This window comes from Rhinatrema bivittatum, chromosome 3 (genome assembly GCF_901001135.1).
Source record: "Rhinatrema bivittatum chromosome 3, aRhiBiv1.1, whole genome shotgun sequence".
NCBI lineage: Eukaryota > Metazoa > Chordata > Amphibia > Gymnophiona > Rhinatrematidae > Rhinatrema > Rhinatrema bivittatum.
This window is the reverse complement of record NC_042617.1, coordinates 194,111,012-194,132,175: the sequence shown is the minus strand read 5'-3', so window position 1 is coordinate 194,132,175 and position 21,164 is coordinate 194,111,012. Positions and strand designations below refer to the sequence as shown.

Sequence of the window (21,164 nt, the reverse complement as noted above, 5' to 3'; positions counted from 1 at the left end):
TGGTGGTCCAGCGGGGGTCCAGGAGCTGTCCGGGAGCGATCTCCTGGACTTGGGCCGTCGGCTGCCAGCAATCAAAATGGCTCCGACGGCCCTTTGCCCTTACTATGTCACAGGGGCTACCGCTGCCATTGGTCGACCCCAGTGACATAGTAAGGGCAAAGGGCCGTCGGCGCCATTTTGATTGCTGGCAGCCGACGGCCCAAGTACAGGAGATCATTCTCGGACCGCTTCTGGACCCCCGCTGGACCACCAGGGACTTTTGGCAGGTCTTGGGGGGGAGGGGTCAGGAGGGTGGGGGGTTGTAGTAAATTAATTTGGCAGGTCTGGGGGGGTCAGGAGGGTGGGGGGTTTTGTTAGATTTTTATTTTTTTTTATATTCGCTCCATAAGACGCAGACATATTCCCCCCCACTTTTGGGGGAAAAATGTGCGTCTTATGGAGCAAAAAATACGGTAATTATTCGCCCTATAAGACGACCCCCGGCGTATAAGATGACCCCCGACTTTTGAGAAGATTTTCAGGGGTTAAAAACTCGTCTTATACGCCGGAAAATACGGTAAATTTTAAAGCAGCTGCTGGGAGTTCTTTCTCTAACAGGCCAATGCAATACTATGCAGTCAGGATAGCGCACAGGTTAACCTGAGGTTGCAGGTGTGTCCATAACCCCTGATGCAATAAGGGGATCAGCGCATCCAAAACGTCATACAAACGAGTGCATAGCTAATAGCACATATCACATGTAAATGCCATGTTGATGAGGCTATTATCTAGTACCCCTGATGTAAAAAAATAACAGTGTGCCCAACACACACATTTTAACCCTCAAAAATGAACACCAGCCCCGGAGCTGGCATTGAGATGCCCCAAAAGTTGAACAGAAAAGCAGAGGAGCCACAGAAAGCAGCAACATGGAAAAAAATAGTTTTGATGGCGATCAGGTTCAGAAAATGGATGCTCAATTTATGGGCGTCCATTTTCCTAACATGCGCACAGCTACTTCTCCTGGGTGCCCGATGCCGAGAAGGTGCTAGGGAAGCACAATTTTCCCTAGTGCTTCCTTTTTAACGCAGCAGCTCATTAGCATATTGCATCACACACTCGAGAGAGGTGGATGGCTGCACGTTAGGACAGTGGGTGCTCATTCAATATTGCATTGGCCTGTACAAGTGGTGAGGGCAGCCTAAGCCTCACGTGTACTTGTACCACTAAAAGGTTTAGATATTTGCACTTGTTATACAGCCAGTTTAAATTGCAGAAAACTGTAGTTTATTGTAAAGTCTGCCCGGCAACAGAGATAGAGGGCCAGTCCACGCTGTGTGACCTGTGTGAATTTGATCTTCTGTCCAGCTGTGGAAACTTATGTGTGGGCGATGGAGAAAGGCAGCCTTGCATAAAAAGGAACAATCGGATGGCAACAAGCAGCATAATAAATGATGAGTTACCACTGGTGCTGTGCTAAAGCAGATAAAGAAAGGACAGGTATTACACGATACTAAGAAAGGGAACTATATTGGGAGCGGGGGCAGTAAGGTAACTGGAAATTAACGGTTACTGAAAATTTACAAGAAATCTAATGACATATGATGAACTAAAATTGGTCAGAGAGCACAAAGCCTATAGCATTAAAAAATATATATATATTGCCTGGTGTCAGGCAGTCAAGGTAGGAGGTAAAAATCAGGCTTACTCTAGCCTTCTGAGAAGCCTGGCTGCCTTCCCACTACTCTGTGCTCTGAACAAGGCATATCAATAAAGCTATATCTATTGCTTACCTTGTGTCCTGAGTATTGGTTACTAAAGGAGCAAATCACAAATTTTGGTAACCCCGACATGATTCCTAGGTGTGGCCTGGAAGGCCGCAGAGGCTGTTCATCCTCTGCATGATGGAGAATTAAAGAGCAACCTCGGCAGGGACTTCGAAGAGAAAATCATGACAGTATGTGAAGCCGTATAAAGACAAGTCCATAAGAGCTGGAGGTTGTAAGTATAAAATTTATTTCTCTGTTGCACTGTTTAGATTAGTTTAGTGTTTTCTGTTGTGGGGACACCCAGTGAGTTACAGGTAATACTTTTTTTGTTGATGTGTTATAGTCAGCATGTTTGATTCTGCTTTAATGTTGCCTATATACATAGTGGGGCAGATTTTAAAGTACACGAGCGCGTACTTTTGTTCATGCACCCGGCACAAACAAGAGTACGCCAGATTTTAATGGATATGTGCGTAAATTTTAAAATCCGGGGGTGGCGTGCGCAAGGCTGCGCAAAATCGGCAGCCTGTGGGCGCCGAGCCGCGCAGCCTGCCTCCGTTCCCTCCAAGGCCGCTTCGAAATCGGAGTGGCCTCGGAAGGAACTTTCTTTCCGGTGCCCGCCACCTTTATTGCAAAAGTTACGCCTGCCCGAGGCCGGCTGCTGGCGCGCCATGTTCCGGTCCGGAGGCAACGGCCACGCCCCCAGAATGCCCCTGGGCCAGAACCACGGCCGCAGCCCTGCCCCCAGAATGCCCCCGATGATGCGCTGGCCGCGACACGCCCCCTACACGCCCCCCCCCCAGGAAAGCCCTGGGACTTGGCGCGTCGGCAGCCTATGCAACATAGGCTCGGCATGCGCAGGGGGAGCTTGGGGCAGGTTTTCAGGGGGTACGCACGTATCCCTTTGAAAATCTGCCCCAGTTTGAGCAGTATGTCCTTTAAACAAAAAACGTGATAATTAAGCTGTGTATTGGGGAGACAAAGATGTCTGTCGTACAGAACACACGCAAACGTAGCCGCGCGTATCTTATAAAATCCGGGGTCGGCGCGCTCAAGGGGGTGCACATTTTTTTACCATCATTCCATATATAGATCACAAACGTTTACAAAGTGACATTCATTGCTATACCTCAACAAACAATGATTGGTTACAGAGGTAGTTATTCCTATACTGTTACCAGCAAAATATTTATATGTGCCACTTTGCATGGCTTTGAAATGCAGGTTTAGTTCAATTTTTCATCATTTTTATGTTATATTTTGATGTTACTTCTCTTTTATATGATGGGGGTTTTTTGTTTTTTTTGGGTTTTTTGTTTTTTTTTTTTTTACTATAAATGCTGATCACGCCTGGTTTCTGGTATTCTGCTCCGCTGTATTTACCATTAAATTTGGGTATTAGGTTAGGGATGGTGGATAGCATTGTTTCCTTTTCTTTACATCATTATAGTACCCTCATGTTTTGTTTCTGCTATCTACTGTCTTGAAGATGTCACCCTGGCTGCTCCTTTTCCGTACCACTCATGCAGCCCCTGATTCATCATCTCTCACTCTTCCTGATGCCAGTGAAGCTTGGAATGTCACATATTCACCAAGACTCAAGAGAGAAGATGTAATGGCTGCCTGGCAATAGAGCTAGAGTGCTAGGCCAGGCTGTATGACCTGTGAAAACCTGGTGATGTAGAAAGGCAGCCTTGCATAAAGAGGAACAAGAAGATGCAAAAGCAGCATGATAAATTATGTGTTATCAGAAGTGCCGTGGTAAAGCAGAACAAAGCAGGACAGACATGTACACGATACTATGTTGGGAGTAGAGTAACTGGAAATTAACAGTTACTGGAAATTTACGAGAAATCTAATAACACATAACAAAAGGGCTAAAAATGGTCAGAGCACAAAGCCTATAGCAGAAAAAAATGTATATAAGCTCAGCTATGACAGGCATTCAGAAAAGGAGGTAAAAAATATCAGGCTTACTCTAGCCTTTTGAGAAACCTGGCCATCTTCTCGATACTCTGTGCTCTGAACAAGGCATATCAATAAAGCTTATATCTATTGCTGAGTCCTGAGTATTGATTGCTAAAGGTACAAAACACACAGTGTCTGGGTCAGTTAAATCTGGGAGGAATTAAGCTCTGGAAGTGAAGCCAGGAACTTAAATAGGAATGTAGCTGGCAGAAACAAAGATCAGACAAGGAAACCCATCACCAGTTAACCTAACAGGGGTGAATACCATGGTGAAACACTGAGAGCAGGGGGAAAGGCTCTCTAGCAAAAAGGCTATATTATAAGTATTGGTTTGAAGATGGGAAAGAAGTAATTAGGACCAAAGCAAAACAGTGTTGTGAACATAAGTAATTGCCATTTTGGGTCAGACCAAGAGTCCATCAAGCCCAGCATCCTGTTTCAAATAGTGGCCAATCTAGGCTACAAGTACGTGGCAAGTACCCAAACACTAAGCAGATCCCATGCTACTGATGCCAGCAATAGCAGTGGCTATTCCCTAAGTCAACTTGATTAATAGCAGATAATGAACTTCTCCTCCAAGAACTTATCCAAACCTTTTCTAAACCCAGCTACACTAACTGCACTAACCACATCCTCTGGCAACAAATTCCAGAGCTTAATTGTGCATTGAGTGGAGAATAATTTTCTCCAATTAGTTTTAAATGTGCTACTTGGAGTGCCCCCTAGTCCTTCTATTATCCGAAAAACAGGTCGATACAGGGGGTGTTGGACACGCATTTTCGACGCGCTAGCTTTACCCTTTATTCAGTAAGGGGTAATAGCACGTCGCAAACGCGCGTCCAACCCCCCCGAACCTAATAGCACCCGCAACATGCAAATGCATGTTGATGGCCCTATTAGGTATTCCCGTGTGATATAGTAAGTAAAATGTGCAGCCAAGCCGCACATTTTACTTTAAGAAATTAGCACCTACCCAAAGGTAGGTGCTAATTTCTGCCGGCGCTGGGGAAGTGCACAGAAAAGCAGTAAAAACTGCTTTTCTGTGCACCCTCCAACTTAATATCATGGCGATATTAAGTTGGAGGCCCCCAAAGTTAAAGAAAAGTTAAAAATTTAAAAAAAAATTTTTTTTGAAATGGGCCCACGGCTTGAAAACCGGACGCTCAATTTTGCCGGCGTCCGGTTTCCGAACCCGTGGCTGTCAGCGGGCTCGAGAACCGACACTGGCAAAATTGAGCATCGGCTGTCAAACCCGCTGACAGCTGCTGCTCCTGTCCAAAAAGAGGCGCTAGGGACGGAGGAGAAAAAAGGATCTGGGAAGGAGACTCTAGGGTCAGGAGAAGAAGGAGTGACCCACTTATATCATTCCCTCAGACATTGATCCTTTTACTCCATTCCCTTTAATTCCCTTCCTCACACATCCCCCCCCTCCAATCCTATCATTCATTGTCTCTCCAAATACATCCCTCCTATTCCTTCACTCATACCCCACAGCACCTCTGATCCTCTCACTCACTAACCGCCTGCATCACCTTCAATTTCTCACTCACTCCCTCTCCTACTTCCTCTCCAATTCCTTCCCCTTGCTACTCCCCAATCCCACAGCATCCCTCACTCATTCTCCCTCTCCCCGAAACTCTTCACATCACTCCACTCTTCCTCCACCCTCTCTCTGGAATCCTTCACATCCGCATGCTTACTCTTGCCTCCCTGCCTCCTCACTCACTCTTCCCCTTCAATCCCCCCTAACCACTCACTTCCTCTCCTCGCAACCCCTTCAATCCCCTAATTTTTCCTCTACCCCACCCCTCACACACTCTTACCCCCATTTACCTCTATCCATAGTCTTACCTATCCTTTCTACTAGGGATGTGCAGAGCAAAAGTTTATGTCCATATGTCCAAAGGGGGTCCCATTTGCGGTCAATATGGACATAAAAAAAATTAAATGAGTTGGGTATATGTCCATATGTGCAAATAAAAATTTAAACCCCCTCACCCTCCTTAATCCCCCCCCAGACTTACCACAACTCCCTGGTGATCGAGCGAGAAGTGAGGACGCCATTTCTGCAATCCTTAGCGAGAAGCACGTGACGTCGGCGCCACGTCGAGTGACGCGGCGTCACGTGATTCCCGGCGGGGTCGCGCCGGAAGGCTCGTTCGGCCCAAAAAGAACTTTTGGCCAGCTTGGGGGGGCCTCCTGACCCCCCCAAGCTGGCCAAAAGTTCCTTTTGGGCCGAACGAGCCTTCCGGCGCGAACTCACGGGGAATCACGTGACATCGGCGTCACTCGACGTGGCGCGGCGTCACGTGATTCCCGGCGAGTTTGCCGGTCAGGAGGCCCCCCCAAGCTGGCCAAAAGTTCCTTTTGGGCCGAACGAGCCTTCCGGCGCGACAACGCCGGGAATCACGTGACGCGGCGTCACTCGACGTGGCGCCGACGTCACGTGCTTCTCGCCAAGGATTGCAGAAATGGCGTCCTCACTCCTCACTCGATCACCAGGGAGTTGTGGTAAGTCTTTGGGGGGGATTAAGGAAGGTGAGGGGTTTAAATTTTTATTTTGGCTCAACAATCGCGATTTCCCACATATCCAACATAGCTATGTTGGATATGTGGGAAATCCGATCTTTTATGTCGCATCACTTTTTTAAGTTAAAAAAAAAATATGAGTAGCGTTTTACATACGCGGTCAATACGAATGCACACCCCTACTTTCTACTCTTCATCCCAGATGCCATCCCTCAGCCCCCACTGTTGTGCCTGTGGACCCTTGGGCTGAGACGTTTGACTACCTGCAGGGAGGAGCCCTGCAGGTTTTCACCGGTGGCAGGCAGACCTAAATGAAGAAGAGACCGGACAGGAACTTTACTTTTACCAGTCCACTTTCCTCCTCGGGTAGAGCCTTTGGGTGCCGGGGTCAGCAGGACTTAGGCAAGGGTCTGATTGGAGATGTGGTGTAAGGCCAGGCCGGAGTCATTGGCAGATGGTGGTCAGGCATGTCAAGAGTCCAGGCAGGGGTCAGGAGCAGGCAGTGAACAGCAGTATCTAGAGTCCAAGAGGAAGTCCAAGGTAGGCAGCAGTCAAGCATATCCAGAGTCCAGGCAGAGATGAAAACCAGGGGTCCATCCAAGGAAAGGCAGATGCAGGTTAGGCAGGAAAGGCTGGAAGAGGTAGGGATGAAGACTGGAACAGGCTGAGGCAACACGCACTATATAGGGGGTAGCTGGACCTGTTGCTGAAGCAAGGAAGGGCTGTCGGTGAGATCTTTAAATAGGGCCCGGGCCGGTGAAATCATCTTTGGGTGCTGCGGCCTGTCTCGCCATGGGTCCTTTAAAGGTTGGCCCATTGGGCACGCGTGTGCCTAAGGAGGCAATGGGGATGCAGCAATCGCAGTGGCCTCCTGCTGCGCGAAGAAGAGGAGAGAGACCCGGCGTCAGGGGTGAGTAGTATGGCTCCCACAATCCGCATATGCAACATGCGCATCCCAAGGGCAAATGTACATACATACAGACACAAACTCTTTAACCCCCTCCACCCCATTTTCTCAGCCCATTCCATCCTCTCTTTCACACAAACCCTTTTCCTTAGCTTCTCTTTCACCATCACCCCAGCCCCTCAGTTCCACTTTCATACCCCCAACTCAACCATGGCCCATGTGGCCCACCCCAGGTGCGTCATCTTGCTTTCACAAACTCTCAATTTTTCTTTTAAATCTCAACCCTTGGCCCTGGCTTCTCTTTCACACCCCACCTCCCCCCCTAAAAAACCACACCATCCACCAGCTTCCTTTACATCACCACCTCCACAAAAAGCATCCTCCTCCTCTGGCTCCATTTTCCTCCAGGGTTCCCCCTGGCCTGCAGTTTGAGCGGTAGGGGGGGAGGAGAACAGCAGCAGCATGTCAGGCTGAGACTTCCTCCTCTGCCACCTGGGCCTGACTGCTGCTTTGAACCGCTAGCCCTCTTGGTTCAAAGCAGTAGTTGGGCCCCGGGTAGCAGCAAACGATGACATAGTCCGACGTGCTGCCACTCTCCTCCTACTGCTCAATGTGCGGGGGGAGAGATTTAAAGCTACTGTTCCTCTTGCTTTTTTTTCTCCCCAATTCAGCTCATCCCTTGATCCCCCACAGTAATTCTGTGGGAACTGTCCAATTCCATAGGACGGGCTGGATTTTGTGGATCTTTCCACGGCTGCGGCATTGTGGGAGAATGGGGTTCCTGCTTATAATTAGCACCAAAGGAGAAAGGGAAAAAAAGAAAATCTTCAGAATCACATAAAAAAAATATTGGTGCAATGGGTATTTTAAATATGCATATATTAATCTTGGCAAAATCTAGTGAACGTGACAACATAACTAATACTATAACGTGTACAACAGATCATTCAGTGATCTGAAACAAGCAAACATCCTCATTTTTAAACACTGGCAAACAGAACAGTAAAGAAAAACCTTCTGCCTTCCAATCGTTTAGACTTGACAGCTCAAGTAATAAATTACCACTGAACAATCCTCAACAGGTCTTCAGGGTCCTTAAGCCATTCTCTGAAGCCTTCATTTAGTTCTTGGCATTGCACCCTTGTTATAACTACTTTAGAGAAAACAATATGCCCTGGCCCATAAACATGCTCTCTGCTTTATAATTGCTCCTTCCAGAGCACAGACTCGAGGCCTCAATAATTCTAACGAAAAGTCACAATGTCAAAGGGAAAGTCTCGAGCACGTTGGCCACAAATAGATTCAGCTCCCCATTCTATCACTGAGCAAGCTGCTCAACCTAATGAAAATTGTTCACAATTCCACTATCCTTAAGCCCCAGAGAAGTGCTGTCAAAGACTGTTACTACTGATTGGCCCTAACAAGGAAAGTTTGAAGGCGTGGTAAATGCTGTCTGAACTGGTTCCATTTAGAGCCAGTATTACAGTAAAACAACGTATGACTGCTGCAGAATACCAAACACTTGCTGAAAACAAAAGTTCTGGCATATTGGCTGGATTGTTTCCTTACACTAACTTTGGTTACTGCCGTGTGCTATAAGACACTTAAGAATATGTGCTAACGTTAGGTTGTGGCTGCACCACTGAATATATCTGGATACATTTTAGCCAGATGAGTTTATGGGGCTAACTTAGCCAGGTAAGGCTGAATATCACCACCTATCAATCTATGTTAGCAAGGTAAGTAGCTGCTCTCCATTACACCCACCACTTAGCCGGATAGTTATCCAGCTATGAAGTAGCTGCTGAATGTGGCCAGATATTCAGATGCCACTACTTAGCCAGATAAATCTGAACTTAGCCGGCTCTGTGATGCTGAATATCAACATCTTAGTCTCTACCTCTGTCCTCTTTATCTGTAATCATTTTATTATGTATTTCTGCAAGAAGGCTAAAATTGGCATGAATGGCCTAATAACTAAGCTAATGAAAATATAGAGCATGCATATGCTAAAAGTGCGATGCTAAAGGCTCTTTTAATGGGTGTGCGGACTGCAGGGACCAGTTAGCATGGGGGATCCCACCTGCCACTCCTATTCCTTCACCTCTCCTTGACAATCTAAATCCCTCCAATCTTAAAGTGGGTTTTCAGGCTCCCTCTCACTCCTCTGTATCCTAACTTTAACCCTCAGTCGAATATCCCAAGTCTTTACCAGCAAGGGGAAATCGAGACACATTCTGCCAACACCGTTGCTCTCCAGCTGAGGAATATCACTGCAATGACTGGAGCTAAGTAAGATGGGATGGGGATGTTAAAACAGGAGACATGAAGGCTCGTGCCACCAGATCCCAAACCTGAGCCCGGTTCTGACTGAGATGGAAGCCCAGAGTAGAAAGAAACTACTGGATAAAAAAAAAAGAAAATAAAGAAACCTAGATATTGTTGCTAGTGGGTTGAAAGTTTAATTATAAGTTTTAAATTTCAGGTTTTTATGAGCACTTGACACTGTTGTATATCGCTATGGGTGGGTTTGCGCCTGGTTTGGCAATATATAAAATGTAAATTAAACTTGACTCGTTGGTAAAACGGTTTGCGTAATGCTGCAGTATTCGTTACTGCCACATTAAAGGGAAATCACATTCACTGCACTTAAACTAATTTCTGTCATTAAATTCTGGAGCCATTAGGCAGGCGGAGTAGGCCTGATTTCTGTAAGTTCCTTGATGCCTGGGAGAAAATTCCCTAAAAACCAGGCCATTATAGGTCTCTTCAGCATGAGACCAGGAAAAACTGTCCTTTTTGCCTCCTGGCTGGAAGCCTTAAGGGCTGCTGCTTAAAAGGAAGACCATCACTTCTATATGGGCTGAATCATAAGACACCCAATACTAGAAATTTATTTTCTTTTGAGGAGATTGAAAACTTTTAAATTACATTGTGATTGAAAAACAAGATAAAAAAAAATAACAGTTAATTGTAAGCTAAACTAAAAGCCGCTGATTGATCTTGATGTGCAAACCCACAGAGAAATATGCTAGCAGTCGGAGTGTAGAATCATTTTGTGCTGATAGGATTGTCCCAGGAGTAAATCTTCTCACACTGTATTGCATGCATCTAAGTGAAGGAAAATGGGAGGGGGAGTGAAAGTAAAATAAATCATTACAAAGGCAACAAACCTATATATGGTATTAGTAAGATAAATAAAAGCAAGAGAAAAAAAAAAGACAATTAGGGTTTTCTAAAGAGGTGATTGACATCAGAAAGTACAAGGGATCAGAGGAGGAGAAAGACAAAAAGAATAAGGCAACATGACCTTATTTGATTTTTTTAAAAATATATTAGTAAAAGAAGAAGCACTGGGATAGTATTATGAGGAGTAGAGGAAAGCAAAAGTAATGAATAAATATTATTGGATAGTATTCACTAAAGATGTGGTCAGAGAGTGGCAGACACCAGCCCATTCAAAGAAGGGAATGTGCAGGGAACTAGCAAATCAAAATGGAGAGGGCAGTGGAGCTAGAGGAGAGAGGCAACCTACAATACTGAGGACATTTAAAGCGGTGCTAGCAACTCCACTAATATTTCTATCCAGTCATTTCACTACTGTTACTTCTGATCGTTTCTATAGTGCTACTTGAATTAATTAAAAAAGATTTTTTTTTTAAAAAGATTTATAACCTGTGCCCTCCAAATATTTTGGGATGGGAACAACAACATTGTACATAAAAAAATGTCAAGATGTACACAACACTTTCCAAACAAATGATTCTGAGGCATAAAAGACAGATTAACAGAGTCCTTATCCACACCATTGAGAGTAGGATGCAGGCTATAGTACTTGCAAGTCAGTTACCTCTGTACATCCACCTTTCACTATTACATTTACAGAAAAAAATGTGGTGTCTATGCTTCTGTATCTTTTGACCCAGCAGTTTATTTTCCTGCTGTTCTGGCTTCAATAAGAAACAAGACTGGGATCTAGCGCCATAAGCCTTGGTTCGCAACTGCCCAGGGATTTTTCCTATCTTATCTCCCCTCCCAACTTGTTTTAGTCCAGTCATTGCTGTGATGGTCCTTGGCTGGGAGGCCATGCACCAGGGCTCCTTTCAGAGCTCTGCAATCAAAGGTCCTAAATGCAGCCACTAGATGTCACCATCTAGTTACACGATGTTAGGTTCCATATTAGGTGCTACCACCCAGGAAAAAGATCTAGACATCATAGTGGATAATACTTTAAAATCGTCAACTCAATGTGCTGCAGCAGTCAAAAAAGCAAACAGAATGTTGGGAATTATTAAAAAGGGAATGGTTAATAAAACAGAAAATGTCATAATGCCTCTATATCACTCCATGGTGAGACCGCACCTTGAATACTGTGTACAATTCTGGTCGCCGCATCTCAAAAAAGATATAGTTGTGATGGAGAAGGTATAGAGAAGGGCAACCAAATTGATAAAGGGGATGGAACAGCTCCCCTATGAGGAAAGGCTGAAGAGGTTAGGGTTGTTCAGCTTGGAGAAGAGATGGCTGAGGGGGTATATGATAGAGGTCTTTAAGATCATGAGAGGTCTTGAACGAGTAGATGTGACTCTGTTATTTACACTTTCGAATAATAGAAGGACTAGGGGGCATTCCATGAAGTTAGCAAGTAGCACATTTAAGACAAATTGGAGAAAATTCTTTTTCACTTAACGCACAATAAAGCTCTGGTATTTGTTGCCAGAGGATGTGGTTAGTGCAGTTAGTGTAGCTGGGTTCAAAAAAGGTTTGGATAAGTTCTTGGAGGAGAAGTCCATTAACTGCTATTTATCGTTTACTTAGGAAATAGCCACTGCTATTAATTGCATCAGTAGCATGGGATCTTCTTGGTGTTTGGGTAATTGCCAGGTTCTTGTGGCCTGGTTTGGCCTCTGTTGGAAACAGGATGCTGGGCTTGATGAACCTGACCCAGCATGGCAATTTCTTATGTTCTTATGACTTCCTTCACCCAGGGCCTGTGAACAGATATTTTGCAACATCCTCAGCCGTGGTTGACCCGGAAAGCAAAGACTTGAGTTGGGCATCCGACCCAGGCCCCTCCTCGCATGGCAGTTCTGTGCCACCGAGTCCCCTGGTCAGCCCCTTCTTTCTATTTCTGTCTCTCTGTGTGATATTTAAGTTGACAATTTTCCTGAAATTAAAATCAAAGTTCACTAGTTCCATTTGATTTTAATTACAAAAACCTTATGCTGCCTCTGTTCCTGAGGGATGTCACATTATCATTTTAAAGATTGTTAATGGGAACAATCAATTATTAGTACTAATGGCCTGATACTAATTAAAAATAGGTAAACAAAGTGTGGTGCTATGTATAGTTGCAAGATTATACAAAAGACTGAACTAGTGGACTATTTTGGAGAAGATGGTGGTCTAGTGGCAAGAACAGTCAGAAGAAATTCAGTGATATGGTTTCAAGACTCTCCTGTCAGTGAGGTAATTTTAAAGCACAGGGAGATAGTCATTCTATCTCCCTGTGCTTTAGTTATCTCACCATAATAGGCCAATAGCAGCCTTATTACTTGTTCTCCTCTTACCCCATGGAAGCTTTCCGTCAGTCACAGTAGCATCACAAATGCTGTCAGGCAATCCACTCCAGAAAGTTGTTTCAAACATGATTCTAATATATTAAAGCACTGGGTTCCTGCTTGGATGACAGAACTTAAACAAACCCATGTCAGAAGTATTATCCAAGGGCTCCGATTCACCCTAATCCATGACTTGAAACGCTTTCCAGCAGAAAGTTATTTAGTGCTCTCAGCAGCATTCTGGGTTCATAAACAGAGATTGGAAGCCCTGCATCTCTCATCCCCCACTTATGCTACTTTTTAAGTTATCCCACCATTATCACATTATCATCCACTGTATCACATTACAGGTGCCATGACCCTCATTCTCCCATTCCTGATATGCCGAGCTGATGTCCTAATGTCACCATTCTCAAAATGGCTACTCTTAACCCTACAAATGACTAATAGGGTCATTTATCAAAATGCTATAAGGCGTTTTTGCATGCGAAAACACCTTTAATGCATGCGATAGCACCATAACATATGTTGCAATGCAAATCTGAAAAAGAGGAGGAGTTAGGGGCAGGAGTGGGCTGGGTTTACTGTTTTGTGAAGCCCTATCACACGGCTTTAACTGCACCTTTTTCAGTAGCGTTAAGCTGTGCGATAGCTTGTGTTAAGGCTTTATTGCATGTTGTGATTTTTTTGCCCATGCTGGTTTTAGTAGTTTTGAAGGAGAGAGAGAAAGAAAGAGAGAATGCCTGGCCATAATGCCCTCACCCTAGATATGAATTTATATCTCTATGGGAGGCCCATCTAGTAACTCGAGGTGAGGTTTAGGTATTAGTGTAAGGGGTTAGGGGCCATAGAGATATAAATACCTATCTAGGGTGAGGGCATTATGGCTAGGCTCACTCTCATTCTCTCTCTCCCTCCTCAGTGGCTCTGATAGTAAACCTGATTCCCCCAGTGGTTGTATGTAGGAAATGCCACAATTCTGGCACATCTCAAAGTGCAAAAAAGTTATCACAATTTGCAGTAACTTAGCTCTTCACATAGGTATTAGCACAAATTGTGATAAACTGCCTATTACCATAAAAGACACCCCTTTTTCAATCACATGCGATATTTAGTGCATTTTGATAAATCCAGGCCTAAGTTTACTATATCTGCAGATTTGAAGAAAAGTAGAAATATAATTATAGAACAGCAAAGCAAGTGGGAAACATATCTTTATTTGATAATTATACTCCAAATCATGAAAACTACTAACATATTAATTGGTGTGAATAATTTTTCAAATCTTTATCTATCTTTATTTAAACTTCTATACCGTCATCTACCAAGGCACAAGGCAGTTCACAAAAAACAACATACATAATAATAGAAAATACATAATAAAATACACCGGACAAAATAATGCCATACCAGAACCAATAGATGCGTATCAACCCTCCCAGAACCACAATACCCTCTGGAGAAGGCAATTGCTTAACACACCATTGCTAAAGTCACTGTCCAGGGACTAGAAACAGGATTAATCTTATAAGACCAACCTTATAATAGTACAGTTAACTATCATTTATAACTCTCACACAAAGTCCACACAGAATCCTGCAAGGTAAAGGTCAGAACAAAATGACTATGTGGCGTGTGGTACTGGTTGGGATATTAGAGATGTCTGCTTTACAGAGAGAATGAGATAGGAAAGAAGTGTACTGCCTGAAACCATAAAAACAAATATGTAATAATTTACTGTGCCCTTTTTCTATGCTGGTTTATACTTATGGGGCTTCCAGTTCCTGAAGGATGGGCGGGACCCAAGTGATCTTGACTCCTTTCCCACCTGAACATTACCTCTAGCTGCTGAGCAACAGGGCACCATGCAGTAGTCCAGGACGTAAGCATTCCAGATAGGTATTAGATGCATACTGATGAAGTTGGATGAACCTACACTACATTATAGCCAGTAGAAACCTGCATCTTTTAGCTGGAATGATTGGGACCAGGCTTGTTCCAGATAATGAGAGCTTTCTGATAAAAGAATTTCAGAGAAAGGAGAGTTGTTTCAGATAAAAGAACATTAGAAACCAACCACATTTTGGACAATGTAAGTTTTTAGATAAATTTACTTCAGATATAAGGTGCTCTACTGTGCTATAATTGTAAAGAGGTATAAGTTACTTAATTGTGACCATGCCTGGGTTCACTAAAATAGTTTTTCTAGAGATATACTCTTTCCTGCACAGGAAGTTCATAATGAGTTTAATGAGCTTTGTGCCAGCAAATCTCTGGCAGTAGGTGTTCCTTTTCCCTTAAGAGATGGGTTTATCTGGGATATAAATAGTGCTTTCCATGAAGCACCAAAGAGAGTAGTAATCTGGAGTTTGCAGAAGAGATACAGGGGATTCCATTAATGTGCAGAATGGAGAAATTAATTCAACTAAGCAGAGAGGAATTGCAGCTTACAACCCCAAGAAGTGAGGTTGAACTTGTGAATTAAGGAGCCATTGATGGAGGAGCCAAGGACGGTTTCTGCCAGAATCACTGAGTGCCCACCAGAAGGACCTGAACTCTCAGAGAGGGAGAGTCTCTATCCTTGCTGGTGAAGAGAAAGTAAAGATACCTGTGATTTGGAGGTTTCTAGCAACCTTGGGTTAAGAGAGATCACTGGGAAAACAGAAGTGAATGCTGCTGTTGGGATATTGAACTGATTGCAGATTGTAAATGCATTTTTCCTTCTTCTCTTTTTTTTTTTCTCCTTTGGGATTGGACCATATGCAGAAATTCTTGCTGCAAAGTTTGACCTTGTTTTTGTGCGTCTCCCCTTGGGCCTCCCAGATTTGTCTGGTCCCCCAGTTGATTTGAACTCTGGTAGTTTTTTGTCAGTTTTGGAGCTGCAGAATGGTCACTCAACACCCCTGCAGCTGCCGAAGGTGACCCTGATGGAGAGTTATATGTAAATTCAGGAAAGCTGAGCCTTAACTTGTTTCATTATGTCCTAGGTCACTCTGATGTCCATGTAGGCGACTCAGGTTTAATTGTTCCATAGGAATGTGCAGCTATGGTTGACAAAGGGATCGCTATGATCTTACGGTGACTTCCATCATTAATCATCAATCCCTGTCCCCCACACAGACTTTGCCTCCCTACACTCTCTGGGGTAGATTTTATAAATATATGCGCGGGCGTACTTTTGTTCGTGCACCAGGCACCCGACCCGGGGGCTGGTCCGGAGGCCTCGGCCATGCCCCCAGGCCGGCACCACACCCCGGGGCCCGCTCCCGAAATGCCGCATCACTCGCGGCCCACCCCCGACACGCCCCCCCCATGCAAAATAGGCTCGGCGTGCGCAGGGGGGGGTTTGGGGTAGGTTTTCGGGGGGTACGCGCGTACCCCTTTGAAAATCTACCCCTCTGGGTGAGAGCAAGACAAGAGATGTAGGTTTAAGGGAGGACGCCTCTCCCACAACATGCATGCATTATCACTACAGAAGGAGAAGGAAGTGCAGTCTCCATGGGCCTCAAGTGGAAAGAACTCTCTGTTTACTCAGATTGCCTAGTCCAGACTCTTAGGTGTGATGCCACAGTGCCATGCGTAAAGGAGTGCTCTGGGTGATGACAAATATGGCCTTTCAGAACTTTTATGAAGGTATTAGTCTTACATAAGCCAGGCAGTTGTCAGATTATTCTCTGTTCTCTTTCCCTCTTTAGGGGTCCACAGCTGCTTTCTAGGTCACATGATCCTAGTGAACCAGCACTAAGAGCCAGGAGTACTGACAGAGGTTCACGAGCTGAGACTAGGAGGGGCAGGCCTCCTTATCCAGTGTTTTGCATTTGCATGTGTTTATGTGACCTGAACATCCTCCCCTTCCCCTCCCCTGCAGCCAGGCAATTTGGCGTCTATGGCCAAGTGAAAAGCTGTGTCCTTACCCAGAACACAAAGCATGAAACTAGGAGTTAAAAGAGACTTTGTCAAATGTTTGTACAGCAATGCCCAAGGCCACTACAAGGGTGTTAGGCATCCTAGGCAAACCTTACAGACTTGCTCCCCCATCCCAGCTTGTCACATCCTCCCTACACACAATTAAACATTATACCACATGAATAAAGAGTACAATTCAAAACAGCTAACAAATAGAACAACCAATAAAAAACTCATATAAACATTTTCCAAACACCAATAACATATTTCAAAACAGACACATTAAATAACATCCAATAATTAAAAAAAAACATACGGATTTTTTTTTTAAATCCCCTGCTTTCCATACCTGGGAACTTTTGATTTCCAGATGCCCTGAGATTGTCATGATTTAGCAGGAAGAGAGGAAGGAAGTTTGTTGCACACAAATTTTCTGCTCTCTCACCCACACAAATGCGCTCTCTTTCACACACACACACACACACACATACACACACATGTTCCTCCGCAATCTCTCTCAAACTCTCTCACACACACATATGTATAAAAATGCTCTCTCATTCTCTCACACATGCATACACATACTCTCTCTCATTCTCCCACACTCTCAGACATACACACATACTGTCTTTTTCACACACACACAGGCTCCCCTTCTCTCTCTCACACACACACACATTCTAACTTCTCCCCCCCCCCCCCCTTGAAATAGCAGCGACAGCAGTCTCCTTCATCCCTCGCAGCCAACAGGACTATTTCTTGGGGTCTTCAGTTAGACCCAGCTCTGGCTTAGAGCGCCTTCCTGCAGAGCAGATTGTGCCAATCCTCTTCCTCCTCAGCCCCACCAGTGATTCTGGCAGGGCCACAGCATTGCTGCTCCTCTCCAGGCCCCACTTGCAATTTTGGCAGGGCCGTGGTGTTGCTCCTCCTCAAAGCGACATCTCTGGCAGCAGTATTGTGCCTTTCAGGCAGCGGCGCCTATGGCTGAGGCCATATCCACGCTATAGCTCTGCCCTGCAGTCTTCTTTGCAGCTGACTTCACTTGATATTTTATACCTTCGTTTTGGAAAAAAAAACCAAATTGGATGACCAACTTTAAAACCAAGTGTCCATCAGCTACAGTATACAAGACCAGGAAGGCAATAAAGGCCAGTACTTATGCCTAGTAGCACTGAGAAAATGGTAAGTAGTCCTAGAGGTATTTTTATGTAAACATTTTAAAAATCAAAACATGCATAGTTCTACTTTTTGCAGTTACTTACAGCAGTTAGAGATTTATGTGACTGTAAACATTATTTAGTCAACAGAACATGTTTTAAAATTTGTCTCTGAAAACACTGCCCTAGTCTCACTTTGGAGGACACCTTTTTTTTTTTTTTTTTAGTATATTTACAAATAGGAGAAAAGGGGCAGTAGAGGAGGAGGAAGCCATTTCGTTTTAGCACAACCTATCAATCTGCCTGAGATCTCAAACTGGTCATAATATTTTTATCCCAAGGGTAATGAAAATGCATGTGAGAAACTTCATTGTGATTTCACTTGAACTGCCAGTCACTGGAGTCTCTGGACACATATTTCTAAAGAAGCTCAAGTCAGAAATATCACATCAGAGAGAAGGGAGTGTAAAATGCAAGCAATTATTATTACGCCTGTGGTTTGTTTTTTTTTTAAAGCTTTGCACATTGACATGCCAAAGGTAAGAAAAATAATGTTCTAACCAGCAATATAGAAATGCTCTTTATCCCTTTTTTTTATTATAACAAATATAAAAAAAGCTATCATGATTTAAATCCTTTATGTTATGCTTTGCATTCCAATCAAGAGATATGTGAGTAGCCTGCAAATATACAAGTGTTTAGGTCAGAGCATAAAATAAGGACCGGTTAGGGCAATATGATAATAGAATGCCAGCAAAAATGCTATAAATATTAGGTATGAATAAGCGGTAAATAGCATAAAGTGGCAGCTATTACAAGAAACTTAACATGTATATAGGGACAGTAACTTTAATACTGGCATGCGGGTGCACATGTACGCTGGCTTACATCCAGAGATGCAACCATTTATAACATATATGCATATATGCACCCGAGTAATACAATTGGCTGGACGCGCGTACATGTGCGTACAATTTTATATGTACGTGCACATGTGCGTGCAAATGCTGCCTCTACCATGTAAATGGAAAATGCTATTACTAGCATCAGTAGTGTGGGATATACTTAGTTTTTGGGTACTTGCCAGGTGGATAAAGGTGAACCGGTAGATGTAGTGTATTTGGATTTTCAGAAGGCGTTTGACAAAGTCCCTCATGAGAGGCTTCTACGAAAACTAAAAAGTCATGGGATAGGAGGCGATGTCCTTTCGTGGATTACAAACTGGTTAAAAGACAGGAAACAGAGAGTAGGATTAAATGGTCAATTTTCTCTGTGGAAAAGGGTAAACAGTGGAGTGCCTCAGGGATCTGTACTTGGACAAGTGCTTTTCAAAATATATATAAATGATCTGGAAAGGAATACGACGAGTGAGGTTATCAAATTTGCGGATGATACAAAATTATTCAGAGTAGTTAAATCACAAGCTGATTGTGATACATTACAGGAGGACCTTGCAAGACTGGAAGATTGGGCATCCAAATGGCAGATGAAATTTAATGTGGACAACTGCAAGGTGTTGCATATAGGGAAAAATAACCCTCGCTGTAGTTATATGATGTTAGGTTCCATATTAGGAGTTACCACCCAGGAAAAAGATCTAGGCATCATAGTGGATAATACTTTAAAATAGTCGGCTCAGTGTGCTGCAGCAGTCAAAAAAGCAAATAGAATGTTAGGAGTTATTAGGAAGGGAATGGTTAATAGAACGGAAAATGTCATAATGCCTCTGTATCGCTCCATGGTGAGACCGCACCTTGGATACTGTGTACAATTCTGGTCGCCGCATCTCAAAAAAGATATAGTTGCGATGGAGAAGGTACAGAGAAGCTCCCCTATGAGGAAAGGCTGAAGAGGTTAGGGCTGTTCAGCTTGGAGAAGAGACGGCTGAGGGGGGGTATGATAGAGGTCTTTAAGATCATGAGAGGTCTTGAACGAGTAGATGTGACTCGGTTATTTACACTTTCGAATAATAGAAGGGGGCATTCCATGAAGTAACACATTTAAGACTAATCGGAGAAAATTCTTTTTCACTCAACGCACAACAAAGCTCTGGAATTTGTTGCCAGAGGAGGTGGTTAGTGCAGTTAGTGTAGCTGGGTTCAAAAAAGGTTTGGATAAGTTCTTGGAGGAGAAGTCCATTAATGGCTATCAATCAATTATACTTAGGGAATTGCCACTGCTATTAATTGCTTCAGTAGCATGGGATATTCTTAGTGTTTGGGTAATTGCCAGGTTCTTGTGGCCTGGTTTTGGCCTCTGTTGGAAACAGGATGCTGGGCTTGATGGACCCTTGGTCTGACCCAGCATGGCAACTTCTTCTGTTCTTATGGGGGGGGGGGGGGTCTTTAATAGAAACGAGCACCGGCATAATTACCAGTTAAACCACTTCATTTCCAGTTCGCCCAGAGAAGGAATAAAATCTTCCTATTTAAATAGCCTTCCTTTTCCCCCAACCCTTAAACCCTGCTGACAGGCCTATATTTTTTTGTTTTAGGACTTACACACCATCCAAAACAGAAGTAAAGTTACGAAGTAGGGGACCCTGGCATATGCTTGTGCCTGTAAATATTTGTCTGCACATTTCATGTTAAAGTTCCGGAATGCCCAGACAATGCCCACACCCCGCTCGTTTTTTAAGCTTTCTCACTTGTACGCGTACTGGGAGATACATGCATACACGGGTGGCTTTTACAACTGCTTGGAACGCACCAGCCGGACATACTTGATATCTCCTGGTTTTGGAGCACCGGGCTTTTAAAATTCACCTATATGACAATAACTCAAACCAGCACACGTGGCCATTTTAAAATTTGTGCATATGTTATAAAATAGCCTGAATGCATGCATATGTGCATCCAATTTTAAATGGGCGCATGCCTATTAGAGATGTGCATTCGGTTTTCCAGAATTAGACAATTTCAACAAAATTGACTAATTTGGCATGGTTCGGGGGCAACAAAAACTGAAAATAATTTTTCCGAAATTTCAGAAAAATTCGTATTTCGGGTTAGTGCGCACTAACGGGACGCTGAGGTAGATCTTAAATAAGTACACCTGCGCGTTCTTTTGTTCGCTCAACCGGCGCAAGGCTGCGCAAAATCGGCAACCTGCGCGCGCCGAGCTGCGCAGCCTGCCTCCGTTCCCTCCGAAACCACTCCGAAATCGGAGCGGCCTCGGAGGGAACTTTCCTTCCGCGTCCCCCCACCTTCCCCTCCCTTCCCCTATCTAACCCACCCCCCAGCCCTACCTAAATCCCCCCCTACCTTTGCTGTACAAGTTACGCCTGCTTGAGGCAGGCGTAACTTGTGCGTGCCGCCTCGGCATCCCCCGGCACAGGCTGCAGTGCCGGGGGACTCGGGACCGCCCTCCCGGCCCGTCCCCGAACTGT

At 44.3% G+C, this 21,164-nt stretch overlaps 1 long non-coding RNA gene across 2 annotated transcripts in view; it reads right to left on the bottom strand.

The window, feature by feature from the left end:
* The window catches only part of LOC115087191, a 130,941-nt gene that overhangs the window by 7,280 nt on the left and 102,497 nt on the right, over positions 1 to 21,164 (bottom strand). The window contains exon 4 of one of the 2 annotated variants that reach the window (XR_003855454.1): positions 17,365 to 17,675. The exons of the other annotated variant lie outside the window; for it this stretch is intronic. This is a non-coding gene — a long non-coding RNA (uncharacterized LOC115087191). Of the gene's footprint in view, positions 1 to 17,364; positions 17,676 to 21,164 lie in introns of those variants that run through there. 2 annotated transcript variants of the gene reach the window in all.